The sequence below is a fragment of the Pelobates fuscus genome, chromosome 3, assembly GCF_036172605.1.
Source record: "Pelobates fuscus isolate aPelFus1 chromosome 3, aPelFus1.pri, whole genome shotgun sequence".
Taxonomy (NCBI): Eukaryota; Metazoa; Chordata; class Amphibia; order Anura; family Pelobatidae; genus Pelobates; species Pelobates fuscus.
Genome location: NC_086319.1, coordinates 82,308,890 through 82,322,205, shown reverse-complemented (window position 1 = coordinate 82,322,205; position 13,316 = coordinate 82,308,890).

Sequence of the window (13,316 nt, the reverse complement as noted above, 5' to 3'; positions counted from 1 at the left end):
CCACAATCTACAGAACGTGTCAAGAGCCTCAGGTCAGTCTACATCGACAATCCAACAGCAGGTCTCACCGCTGCATGGGAACGTCTAGAACAGAGTTATGGTAGTCCTGAAGCCATAGAGAATGCATTGCTTAAACGATTGGAAAATTTCCCAACGATATCCGGTAAGGACAATAAAGAGTTCCAGAGACTCAGTGACCTTCTTCTCGAAGTCCAGCTTGCCAAAACCGACCCTAAACTACCGGGCCTCAGTTACCTGGACACTGCTCGAGGAGTTAACCCTATCATTTACAAGCTTCCGTATAGCCTACGTGAAAAGTGGATCCAAATTGGGTCAAAATACAAACGGGAAAACAAGGTTTCATTTCCCCCTTTCTCCTACTTCTGCGAATTTGTCAGGAACATTGCTGACACCAAGAACGATCCTAGTTTTGCATTTGGTGAGTTCAGTACTCCCACACTGAAAGGTGACAACCTACAAATCAGCTACAAGAACCGTAGAGGTCCCGTGTCTGTTAAGAAGACAGACATTATTCCCGCTCCCACATCAGCTCCCGCCTCAAACAAGAGCGGCAAGATCGAAAACCCAAACCAATTATGTCCTATCCACAAGAAGCCACATCCCCTCAAAAAATGTATCGGTTTTAGGAAGAAGCCCCTACAAGAACGAAAGGAACTCCTAAAGACCTTTGGGGTATGTTATAGATGCTGTGCTTCCACTGATCACTTTGCCAAGGAATGTAAAATCCCTATCAAGTGCATAGAGTGCGGTTCCGAGGACCATGTTCAAGCTCTCCATCCACTCGAGCCCAACCCTTCACAATCTGCAAACCTTTCTCCCAGACCAAATCACGATGGGAAGAGTACAGATCAGGTGCCTAATTCCACTATGATATTTTCCTCATGCACTGAAGTCTGTGGGGAAGACCACTGTGACAAGTCTTGTGCTAAAATATGCCTAGTGAACGTTCACCACAAGGATCAGCCAGAAAAGACTTTAAAGGTGTATGCTATCTTAGATGATCAAAGCAATCGATCACTTGCCCGACCTGAACTGTTTGATCTATTTTGCATAAGAGGAGAGGTTCACCCTTACACCCTAAGCACTTGTAGCGGCACTACAGAGGTCTTTGGAAGAAGGGCACATGGCTTTATTGTGTCCTCTCTAGGAAATAACTTACAATTACCCTTACCTACACTTGTAGAGTGCAACCAGATACCAGCCAACAAAGAAGAAATACCTACACCAGAAGTTGCCTTCTACCACCCTCACCTAAAGTCAATAGCAAGTGAAATCCCACCACTTGACAAAGATGCTAAAATCCTTCTTCTGCTGGGAAGAGATATTCTAAGGGTCCACAAGGTGCACAGGCAGGTCAGCGGACCCCCAGATGCTCCATTTGCCCAGTACCTGGACTTGGGCTGGGTCATCATAGGTAATGTCTGTATAGGCAAAATGAAAAGGCCTACTAACATTTCTTCATTTAAGACAAATGTATTGCCAAATGGTCGTAACACTCACTTTGAGCCATACCCACATCACTGCTGGGTAAAGGAGAAGGTAACTATCTGCAAGTTGCAACACGGCAACACAAACCTTTCCCACACATACGATGACAGTTTTGGCTCTACAGTTTTCAATGCAAGCAGCGAAGACAACATGTTAGCTCCTTCAGTAGAAGGCAAAGAATTCCTTAAAGTAATGGACAACAAGTTCTTTCAGGAAGATTCCAATAATTGGGTAGCACCCCTACCCTTTCGCCTCCCGAGAGAGAAGCTGCCGAACAATCTACATCAAGCCATTAAAAGGTTCTCTCTGCCAAAGCAATGGCATTATATTCCAACTGACCTTAATCCTGCTGATTATGGGACAAGAGCTATATCCCCAGCAGCCCTTCATGGCTGCTTGTGGCTGACGCCTCCAAGATTTCTTCACGAAAACTCCTACTCAATTTCCACAGACGTTGCCTACGAACTGGTACATCCTGATGATGATAAAGAAATCAGGTCTATGAACACAACACTGCATACCTCTATGAGTCCAGAACCAAAACTCAAATCACTTTGTTTTGAACGTTCCTCAACCTGGTCATCAGCTGTTAGGGCTATTGCCTATTTGATTCACGTTGCCCATTGTTTTAAAAGGAGCTTAACATCAGAGTGTCATGGTTGGCATATCTGTACCAACCATCCTACCGCAACGGAAATTGAGTGTACCGAAAAGGTTATTATTCGCTGCGTACAACAAGAAGTGTACATGGAAGAATTCCACAGATTCAAAGGTGGAATACCTTTATCAAAGGATAGTTCACAATTTAATCTAAACCCTGTGGTCGATGACAATCAGTTGCTGCGAGTTGGAGGTCGAATAGAGAAATCTGACCTGTGCAGCAAGGAACAAAACCCTATCATCATACCAGGTCAGCATCACATCGCCACTCTTCTAATCCGGCACCTTCATGAACTAATACAACACCAAGGTAGACAATTTACAGAAGGCGCTATCAGGTCAGCCGGTTTGTGGATTGTTGGAATGAAAAGATGTGTTTCTTCCCTGCTTTTCAAATGCATCAAGTGTCGCAAGTTAAGAGGTAGACACCAACTACAACAAATGGCAAGCCTGCCAGCTGATCGTTTAAGCACAGATCCACCCTTCACCTACGTTGGAGTTTACGTCTTCGGTCAGTGGACCGTGGTAACTCGAAAGACTCGTGGTGGAGCAGCCAACACCAAAAGGTGGGCCGTGTTGTTTACTTGTCTCAGCATACGAGCTGTACATATTGAAGTGATTGAGTCAATGGATTCTTCTTGTTTCATCAACGCTTTACGAAGATTCTTCTCCGTCCGAGGACCTGTCAAGCAGCTAAGATCCAACTGTGGTTCCAATTTCGTTGGAGCCTGTAAAGAACTTCATCTAGACAATTTCTTAGCAAACAATGGATGTACTTGGCTGTTTAATCCACCACATTCTTCACATATGGGAGGATCCTGGGAGCGAATGATTGGGATCGCCCAAAGAATTCTCGATTCCACGTTACAGGACCACAAGTCTTCACTATTGACTCATGAGACTTTGAGTACCTTTCTCTCGAAAGTATCCGCCATCATTAATGCAAGGCCTTTAGTACCAGTATCTTCTGATCCCGATTCTCCAGTGATTCTTACCCCAGCCACACTCCTTACTCAGAAGGTTGAGACTCCTGTTGAGATCGACCAGAAGGATACCTACAGGCATCAATGGAAACAGGTGCAACACCTAGCCAACGTGTTTTGGCACCGCTGGAGAAAGAAGTACCTGCATATCCTTCAAAGCCGTTACAAATGGCAAACACCCAAGCCTAACCTCAAAGTAGGCGACCTTGTTCTTCTGAAAGATAGAGAAGTCTGTCGCAATGAGTGGCCTATGGGTCTCGTAACAAGCGTAATGCCCAGCGATGATGGAAAGGTTCAAAAAGGTTGAGATTAAGATTAAGGAGGTTCCACACGGACTTTCTCATGACCATTCTCAGAATTGGTACTTCTCCCAAGCGAGTGACTTATGCAAGAGTACAAGACTGTACGGTTCTATGGCGGGGAGAACGCCATAACTGTTAGCTACGCCACTGTTGAAGCTCCATGGCTATAAACTGTAGACTACAGGACTTTAGCCATCTGTTATTGGACTTCATGTTTTATTGTTTATTTACTGCATACCTTCTCTGTTTTGCAGGTATCTTGTATTTATGGTTTACACACCAGTATTATTTTACAATGTTTTCTTCACTTACAGGTTCAAGTTGGACTTTTAGACATTTGGACTTATCTTTATATATATATAATAGGCTTTGAAATCTAAAGATTTCAGGCGGGGAGTGTCATGTTACATGATATTGTTTTATTATAATGTACTGTTTCTTTAATGTGCATCTTAAGTTTGTCTCTTGGGCCACTCCATAGTTTGCATGATGCTTCAGATTCTCCCCTCCCCCTTTCCTGTTCCAGTGTATTCTTTGCTGTACATCTATATGTGACTTGTGATATCTCTCCTACCTGTTTGGAAGAATCGTTCTTTTACCTGTTGTAACTTCACATTCTACAGATCATACGACTAATAAACAGCGCCAGATCTTCTTACATGTGAGTTGTGACTGAGTAAACTATCTGGGAAGGTGATTTGGTATGGATAATCTCATCAGGGCAATGAGCGCCATGTGCTCCTGAAAACCACATTCATAGCCTTTGCAGCCGTTCCAGAATAGCCATCTGTGGACCTACCTCATTAGGGGCTCGGTCGGGTGCTGCAGCCCTTTGGCAGAGAGGGCCCCTTTAAAGTTGCAGGGAGTGCTGGGAGGAAGTGACTGTTACTTCCTCACAGCTTACAGACCGCGCGGGCTGAGAAGACACAGGATGCAGGCAGCTGAGAGAGAAGGAGGAGGCAGCTGAGAGAGAAGGAGGAGGGAGGAGAGAGCTCTGCAGCTTCAGACTCCCACCAGGGTCAGCCAGCCCCAGAAAGTCGACTCCCTGCAACCAAAAGGTATGGAAGGGGCAGGGTGGGTGGTTAACATTATGGAAGCTGCAAATTGTGTGTACCAGTGTGTATGTTTAGGTATGTGTACATCTGTGTGTATCTGTGAGTGTCTGTGTGTATCAGTATCTGTGAGTGTCAGTGTGTATCTGTGAGTGTCAGTGTCAGTGTGTATGTGTGTGTGTGTGTATCTGTGAGTGTCAGTGTGTATGTGTTTGTTTATCTGTTAGTGTATGTGTGTATCTGTGAGTGTCTGTGTGTATCTGTGAGTGTCAGTGTGTATCTGTGAGTGTCAGTGTGTATCTGTATCTGTGAGTGTCAGTGTGTATGTGTGAGTGTCAGTGTGTATGTGTGTCAGTGTGTATGTATGTGTATCTGTGAGTGTCAGTGTGTATCTGTATCTGCGAGTGTCAGTGTGTGTGTATGTGTGCGTATCTGTGAGTGTCAGTGTGTATATGTGAGTATCAGTGTGTATGTGTGTGTATCTGTATCTGCGAGTGTCAGTGTGTATGTGTGTGTGTATGTGTGCGTATCTGTGAGTGTCAGTGTGTATATGTGAGTATCAGTGTGTATGTGTGTGTATCTGTGAGTGTCAGTGTGTATCTTTGAGTGTCAGTGTGTATGTGTGTGTATCTGTGAGTGTCAGTGTGCATCTGTGAGTGTCGGTGTGCATCTGTGAGTATGTGTGCATCTGGGTGTGTCAGTGTGTATCTGTGAGTGTCAGTGTGTATCTGTGAGTATGTTTGTGTGTTAGTGTTTATCTGTGTGTACCACTGCACTCAGGTTCCGCTTTTCACTCTGGCCCACAGCCTCAGAGGTGTTCTGCATTAGAAAGACACTGCTAATCCGTCCAACAATACAAGGTAATAGAATATACAGGCAACACTCCGGGTACTGAAGGAGTATTTATTGAAGGGTAGAACACCACATAAAAGTGGTTTAGGCCCTCTAGGGCCGAAACGTTGCACGTTTGCACTTTTAAGGTGTTCTATACTCCAATAAATATATCTTCAGTACCTGGAGTTTTGTCTGTATATTCTATTGCCTTGTATCTGTGTGTGTGTATGTGAAGGTATGTGTGTCATTTTGTGTAAATTTAGGAATGTGTGTGTGTGTGTGCGCATGTGTAGGTATGTGTGTGTATATGTGTATCTGTGTATGTAGGTATAGGTTTGTATCTGTGGGTGTGCCAGTGAATGTGTGTGATGGTATATGTTTATCTCTGTGTGTATGTGCCAGTGTGTTATTGTGTTTTCATATCACTGTGTGTGGCTGCATATGTGTACAGCCTCCAATACCCTAAACAAGAGTCCCCTATTCCTCCGCTGCAGCCCTTTTCACCCCGCTCTAGCCCACCACCAGTGCCCCTCCCGAGATTTGGTTCTGGATCCGCCACAGTCTGTGTGTCTGTGTGTGTGTATGGACTCAGCAGTCTGTGTGTGTATGGACTCAGCAGTCTGTGTGTGTGTATGGACTCAGCAGTCTGTGTGTGTGTGTGTGTGTATGGACTCAGCAGTCTGTGAGTGTGTATGGACTCAGCAGTGTGTGTTTGTGTATGGACTCAGCAGTCTGTGTGTGTGTGTGTGTGTGTATGGTCAGCAGTCTGTCTCTCTGTGTGTGTAAGGACTCAGCAGTCTGTGTGTGTGTATGGACTCAGCAGTGTGTGTGTATATATGGACTCAACAGTCTGTATGTGTGTATGGACTCAGCAGTCTGTATGTGTGTATGGACTCAGCAGTCTGTGTGTGTGTGTGTGTGTGTGTGTATGGTCAGCAGTCTGTCTCTCTGTGTGTGTAAGGACTCAACAGTCTGTGTGTGTGTATGGACTCAGCAGTGTGTGTGTGTGTGTGTGTATGGACTCAGCAGTCTGTCTGTGTGTGTGTGTATGGACTCAGCAGTGTGTGTGTATGTATGGACTCAGCAGTCTGTATGTGTTTGTATGGACTCAGCAGTCTGTGTGTGTGTGTGTGGTCAGCAGTCTGTCTCTCTGTGTGTGTAAGGACTCAGCAGTCTGTGTGTGTGTATGGACTCAGCAGTGTGTGTGTGTGTGTGTGTGTGTATGGACTCAGCAGTCTGTCTGTGTGTGTGTGTATGGACTCAGCAGTGTGTGTGTATGTATGGACTCAGCAGTCTGTATGTGTTTGTATGGACTCAGCAGTCTGTGTGTGTGTGTGTGTGTGTGTGGTCAGCAGTCTGTCTCTCTGTGTGTGTGTAAGGACTCAGCAGTCTGTGTGTGTGTGTGTGTGTGTGTGTATGGACTGTATCAACGGAAATGTGTTTATTTTTTAATAATCCTTGGTGGAAAATAATGAATTCTCCACCAGGGATTATAAAAAAAAAAAAAAAAAACCATTGTGTCGGGGGCGGGGCTTAACATGCAGCAGGGGTGGGGTCAAACTGCGGTGAGGGCGGGGTTAAATGTGCCCCCCTACTTTTGTCTCTGGTCCACCATGTGCCCCCCCTAAAAATGAATCCTAGAGACGCCACTGTTTGTACTGGCCCTGAATATATTTGTATAAAGTCATCATATCCCCTCTCAGGCGCTGTTTTTCCAAACTAAACAGATTTAATTTTTTTAACCTTTCTTTATAACTAAAATGCTTCATTTCTTTTATCAATTTTGTAGCTCATCTCTGGACTTTTTCTAGTGCCATGATATCTTTCTTTAGAACAGGCGCCCAAAATTGCACAGCACATTCAAGGTGTGGTCTTACCAGCGATTTATAAAGAGGCAAAATTATATTTTCATCCTGAGAATTTATGCCCCTATTTATACATGACAAAACCTTACTGGCTTTAACAACTGCAGATTGACATTGCATATTGCTGCCTAATTTGTTGTCTATAACAATTCCCAAATCCTTCTCGTGTGTGGTTATCCCTAATTCACTACCATTTAGTGTGTAAGTTGCTTGTGCATTCTTAACCCCAAAGTGCATAACTTTGCATTTCTCTACGTTAAATTTCATCTGCCATTTTAGTGCACAGTCCCCCAATCTATCCAAATCCCTCTGCAGCAAAGCAATATCCTGCTCACATTTTATTACTTTACAAAGTTTTGTGTCATCTGCAAAAACTGATACATGGCTTTCAATGCCTATTTCAAGATCATTTATAAATATGTTAAATTGAAGTGGTCCCAAAACAGAACCCTGAGGGACACCACTTACCACTTTTGTCCAGCCTGACAATTTACCATTAATTACAACTCGTTGTACTCTATCCTTAAGCCAATGTTCTACCCAAGAACAAGAATATTCATCTAGACCAATTTCTTTTAGTTTGAAGACTAACCTATTGTGAGGAACCGTATCAAATGCCTTGGCAAAATCCAAGTAGATCACATCCACTGCAACACCCTGATCTATACTTCTACTTACTTCTTCGTAGAATGCAATTAGGTTAGTTTGACATGACCTATGTTTCATAAAACCATGCTGATTATTGCTAATAACAAAGTTCTTCCCAATGAATTCCTGAATATTATCCCTTAATAGCCCTTCAAATATTTTCCCAGTTACAGAAGTTAAGCTCACAGGTCTATAATTTCCAGGCAAGGATTTTGAACCCTTTTTAAATATAGGAACAACATGTGCCTTCCTCCAATCCTCCGGTACAACACCTGAAACAAAAGAATCTTGCAAAATTAAATACAGAGGTTCACTTATGTCCCCACTTAAGTACTCGTGGGTGAATACCGTCAGGCCCCGGAGCTTTATTTACATTGATTTTCTTTAATAGCTGTAGCACTTTGTCTCGAGTGATCCAATCACAAGTTATTTGCAAGTTTTTTGCAGCAATCGTTTGCATATCTCTTGCCATAGGATCCTCATTAATATATACTGAAGAAAAATAGTTATTTAAAATTTCTGCTTTGTCCTGGTCTTCATTAACTAATAAACCCAACTCTGTATCCAGTGTTTCCAACTCTGTTTCCAGTGTTTTTTGTTTTTTTAGAATTGATGTACTTGAAAAAACAATTTGGGTTGGTTTTGCATTCTTTAGCTATCAATTTCTCATTTTCTAGTTTAGCCACTTTAATTGCCTTTTTGCAAGCGTTATTGGCTTCCTTATATCTTAAATAGGATGCCTCTGATTTGTCTGATTTAAATGCCCTTTTCTTATTTTGAATCTCATATTTTACTTTTCTACTAAGCCACGTTGGTTTCAATTTGTTTCTTTTATATTTATTACCCAATGGTACATACTGAGAAATGTACCTTTCTAATATTTGTTTGAATAGTTTCCATTTATCATCAGTGTTTTTATCACTAAGGAGTTTATGCCAGTAGCGTGTCGCTCTTCTGAGTTTTTTTCCAGAAGGCCTCAAATACTGCATCCAGCCATGCAAGAATGTCAGGCTCCTGTGCTGTGTCGGATGGCCCAGTCTTGGTCGCCACCATTTCAGGGTTAACCAGCCTCGGCTGAGGATGCTGCCACAGCGCCTGGAGGGGCTTTCCTGGGACCGGGACAGTCCATAGGTGTGGGGACGAGGGCCCATGTTCAAGATTTCAGCTGTTTAAAGCAGCAGGGTATGCTGCATATTTGGTACCAGTGTGTGCCCCTTACAATCATCTCTCAGTTGGTGGCCCATTTGAGTAAATTTAAGATCTGTTTAAGGCTTATATTCAACAGAATTTGCCTCGAGGAGCATGGGCAGCTCTATCCTGCTTCTGCTCAGCTGTCCATGATTCTACATTCTTATTCTGGATATAACCCCTGGGAGTTCTGGGCCCTCTGGTGAGAGCCATGTGGTTGCTATTGTTCGGCGTGCACTTAAAGTTATCTTATGTACTAATTTCTGCGCCCTCCTAGTCCACCCTTCCAGTGATCTATTTATCAGGTAGATCCACTTGTCCATAGCTAGGGGCCTATCAAATGTCTGTTTCAGCAGATCATCCAGAGACTTTCAGAAGCGACGAATCTTCAGGCATTCCCACCACATGTGGATGTATGTGCCACGGGGTCCGCAACCCCTCCAGCATTCGTCCGTGTCTGTTTTATGCATTTTATATAGTTTTACGGGTGTGGTATACCATCTGAGCAGGGTTTTCCATGTTTGCTCTTGGAGTGTGACACATATAGAAGCGTTGTTGTTTGCTTCCCATATCTCCTGCCACTTAGTTCCCTCCAAGACCTCCCCTAGATCCGATTCCTATTTATCGGTGTATGTCAGTCTTCCCCATTCTTTATTCTCTGTACTGAGGTGGGCATATAAGAGCGTGATCACCCCGTCTAGATACATTCTCTCATAGAAGGTTAGCTTTCTTTGAGCTGCTGTTTTTATGTGTGGTCTTCTAGCGAAGTCACGTATCTGAATATATATCGAAATAAATCCTCGGGGGTTAAGTGGTTGCCCTGTTGGAGTTTAGCAAATTGGACCATCTCTCCGTTTCGATATAACTGGTGGATCCGTTGGAGTCCGTTTCTTTCAATGTTTCGAAATTCCCTAGGGGCCATTCCAGGTGGAAACTCTCGGTGTCTAAGTACTGGAGTGAGAGGGAAGGGGGACGATGCCAGCCTGTACTTGGTGCTACACGCGTCCCATATATGAATCGAATTGAGTATGGCCGGACAAGTCACCCGTATCATAGGTCTATGTTCCTTGGGGACCCACATCGTGAACTGAGGGACATCCATCCTACTAGCATAGACTCTATTTCCACCCACCTCCTTTCATCCGGTGGGGAGTGCCACATGGCTGAGTTAATTGGGCCGCTAGGTAGTAAAAAAATAGAGGCTTGGCAGCCCCATTCCACCTCTGTCTTTACGTTTATACAGTACTTGTCTGGAGATTCTATGCCTCTTGTTCTGCCAAATGAAGTCCCCTATCGATCTTTGTAAAGTTATCAATTGTGTTTTCATGATGCGGACGGGTAATGCCTGAAATAAGAATAGTATGCGTGGAAGAATATTAATTTTCACAGAATTAATCCATCCTATCCAAGAGATGGGTTTATCCGTCCACTTTTCTAGGTCTCTTATCAATGCTCTAATCATGGGGTTATAATTGGTAGAATATAGGCGACCCGGGTCTGCTGTTAGGTGAATCCCCAAGTATTTCAAGGAGTCCGTTTCCATCCTGATTTGGTAAGTCTCCCGTATCCGGGCTGTCTCGGCCTCCGTTAGACCAACCCGTAGAGCACTGGACTTCTGAATGTTTGCTTTGTATCCGGAAGTGGAGTAACCTTTTAATGTTTACTGCTCAAGTCACAGCTGCAGTTCATGTAGGCACATGCATGTGTGATATCACAATGAACTTCCACTCAACCCGGTCGAGTTAACACACCATAAAGACTGGTGCTTTCTTCAAGTAATCCAAGGGAGCAAGCCGAGCCTGGTTGGCCTTTTCTTCACCCACCAGCCTCAAGTTAAACATGGCTCTATTGCTGCTTGTTTAGTTGATTTTCTAAAGTGTACAGCCATTCAGCTAGGGTGAAGTGCTTTAATGTCAGAGTTACAGTTATACCTAGGTAGGTAGACGTTGGGTACTACATACATGCCAAGAGTATAAGGAATGAAAGCAAGTGAGAGAATACATTACAGGGAAATGTATATGGTGGCAAAATGCTATTGAGGGGTTCTTAAGACATAAAACATGCTTCATTGTTATGTATCTACCATTACTTTATTCTTTCATTATTATCAGTGTAAGTGCTAAGGCATCCATCAACTTAAAGGAACACCATAGTATTAGGAATATAAAGATGCATTGCTAACATTATAGTGTCTCTTTGCTCCTGCATGGCAAACGGTTAAAAACACTTCCCCAACTCTACCGCGGAGGTTCCTCTGATGTAATCGCAAGGGGAACCTTATGTGCATGCATGGTGAACGATACACACACACACACACATTAGGCCTTCCAAGTAGGAAAGCAGTGAATCTAGACAGCCATTAAAAATGCAATGCTTTCAGGTCTGGGTGCCTATAGTGTCCCTTTAAGGCATCAGCTGAACCTGTCTTTTTAAATTTGGTGAGAGTTACACTGCTGGACACTGCCACCTACTGACCGGAGTTGCATTTTACCTGCCACACTGTGCAATACAGGATATGAAAACATGATCTCCTTTTTTAAATGAATGGGAGATCTTGTGTGCATGATAGAGTTTCTTTTGCATCATCAGCATATCTCAAGTTTGACTTTGAGAAATATACCTTGGTCACAGAAATTCTGAGAAACCATGTCTGCACAAAATATCCCAGAACCCCTAGCTTGACATGCAGATGAGCACAGACAGACATCGCGTTTCAGACTTTTCCCTGCATGTCTGCAGTTACCCTAAGCAATGGGTGCTGTTAAACAGGTGTGGGTTTGTTTATTTTAAACAAATAATTGGTTATGATTCAAAAAGACCAGTGACAAGATATCTAAAATATGACAGTCACCGACACTGAACTTTCCTCAAAGAGATGCACTGATTCAATGCATCTCTATGAGGAAATGCAGATTGGCCATCGCGGTTTGACTTGTGCTGGCTCTGCCCCTGATCTGCTTCCTTGACGGTCTCAGCCAATCCTACAAGAAAGCATTGTGGAAGGCACAAAGAATCACTTCTGATGATGTCAGCCAAGCAGGCAGGTCAGAGGCAAAGGCAGCAGCTGCAGACTTGAATACAAGTAAGATTTTACTATATCTACAGAGGCAAGAGGACTAGATTATAGTTCTAACACTATAGGGTCATGAATACGTTTGTTTTCCTCACCCTATAGTGTTCCTTTAATCATGGTGTGAGCTGGATTATATTTATAGAAAAAAGACAGTCATCATCCTGCTCCTAGATATCAGGTACTTTCAAATGCTGTTCCTTTGCCCCCACCTCCAGCTTACAGTGTCAATTTGAAATTACTGAAAATAATGCACCATAAAACATGAAGACACAGGTGCATAAATATTATTTTAGTTCTCTCATGGAAATGGCATGAAGCAAATTTTGCTAGGTTACTGCTACTTATTCTAGCACCACTGAGAGACACTTTCAAGTCATTGCCAGTATTACAGTACTACGGCATTAAAGGCAAAGGTGATAAACATTTTTTTTTTAACTCTTTATCATGCATAATAAGAATACAGTGAACAGCTTCACAAAAAATTATGGCAGCACCAGCACTTAAAAAACATGTCCTGGGTGAGCCCCCAATTCCCATTTTTTTCTGTGTAGATTTGGAATCCAGACCAGATTCCCATTAGGCTGAGCATCCCCCAGTCATCCACTATTTGCCAAGATAGGTACATTTAAGTAGCCTGTTCCTTTAACTGTATTTAGCTTCACAAAAAAAATACATTAAAGGGATTTTCTAGTGCCAGGAAAACAAAGCTGTTTTCCTGGCACTGTAAAATCCTGTAGTGCCCCCCTCCCGACCCCATCCCACATCACTGAAGGTGTTAAAACCCTCTTCAGTCACTTACCTGAATCCAGCGCCGATGTCCCTCGGCACTGGGGCAGGCTCCACGCTTCTCCCCTGCTGTCAGAAGGTGGGGGAGAACTAATGCGCGTGCGCGGCAATGGCCTGCGCTCGCATTAGGATTTCCCCATAGGAAAGTATTATTCATTGCTTTCCTATGAGACAGCCACTAGAGGCTGGATTAACCCATAGGTAAACATAGCAGTTTCTCTGAAACTGCTATGTTTACTGCAAAAAGGGTTAAACTTAGCTGGACCTGGCACTCAGACCACTTCATTAAGCTGAAGTGGTCTGGGTGCCTATAGTGGTCCTTTAAGGGGTTAAAGCATAATTCAAACAAAAACTACTTGATAGAAACCTGTGAGTTCCAAATGTCTTTACACAATCTGCCTGCTGTAATTCCATTT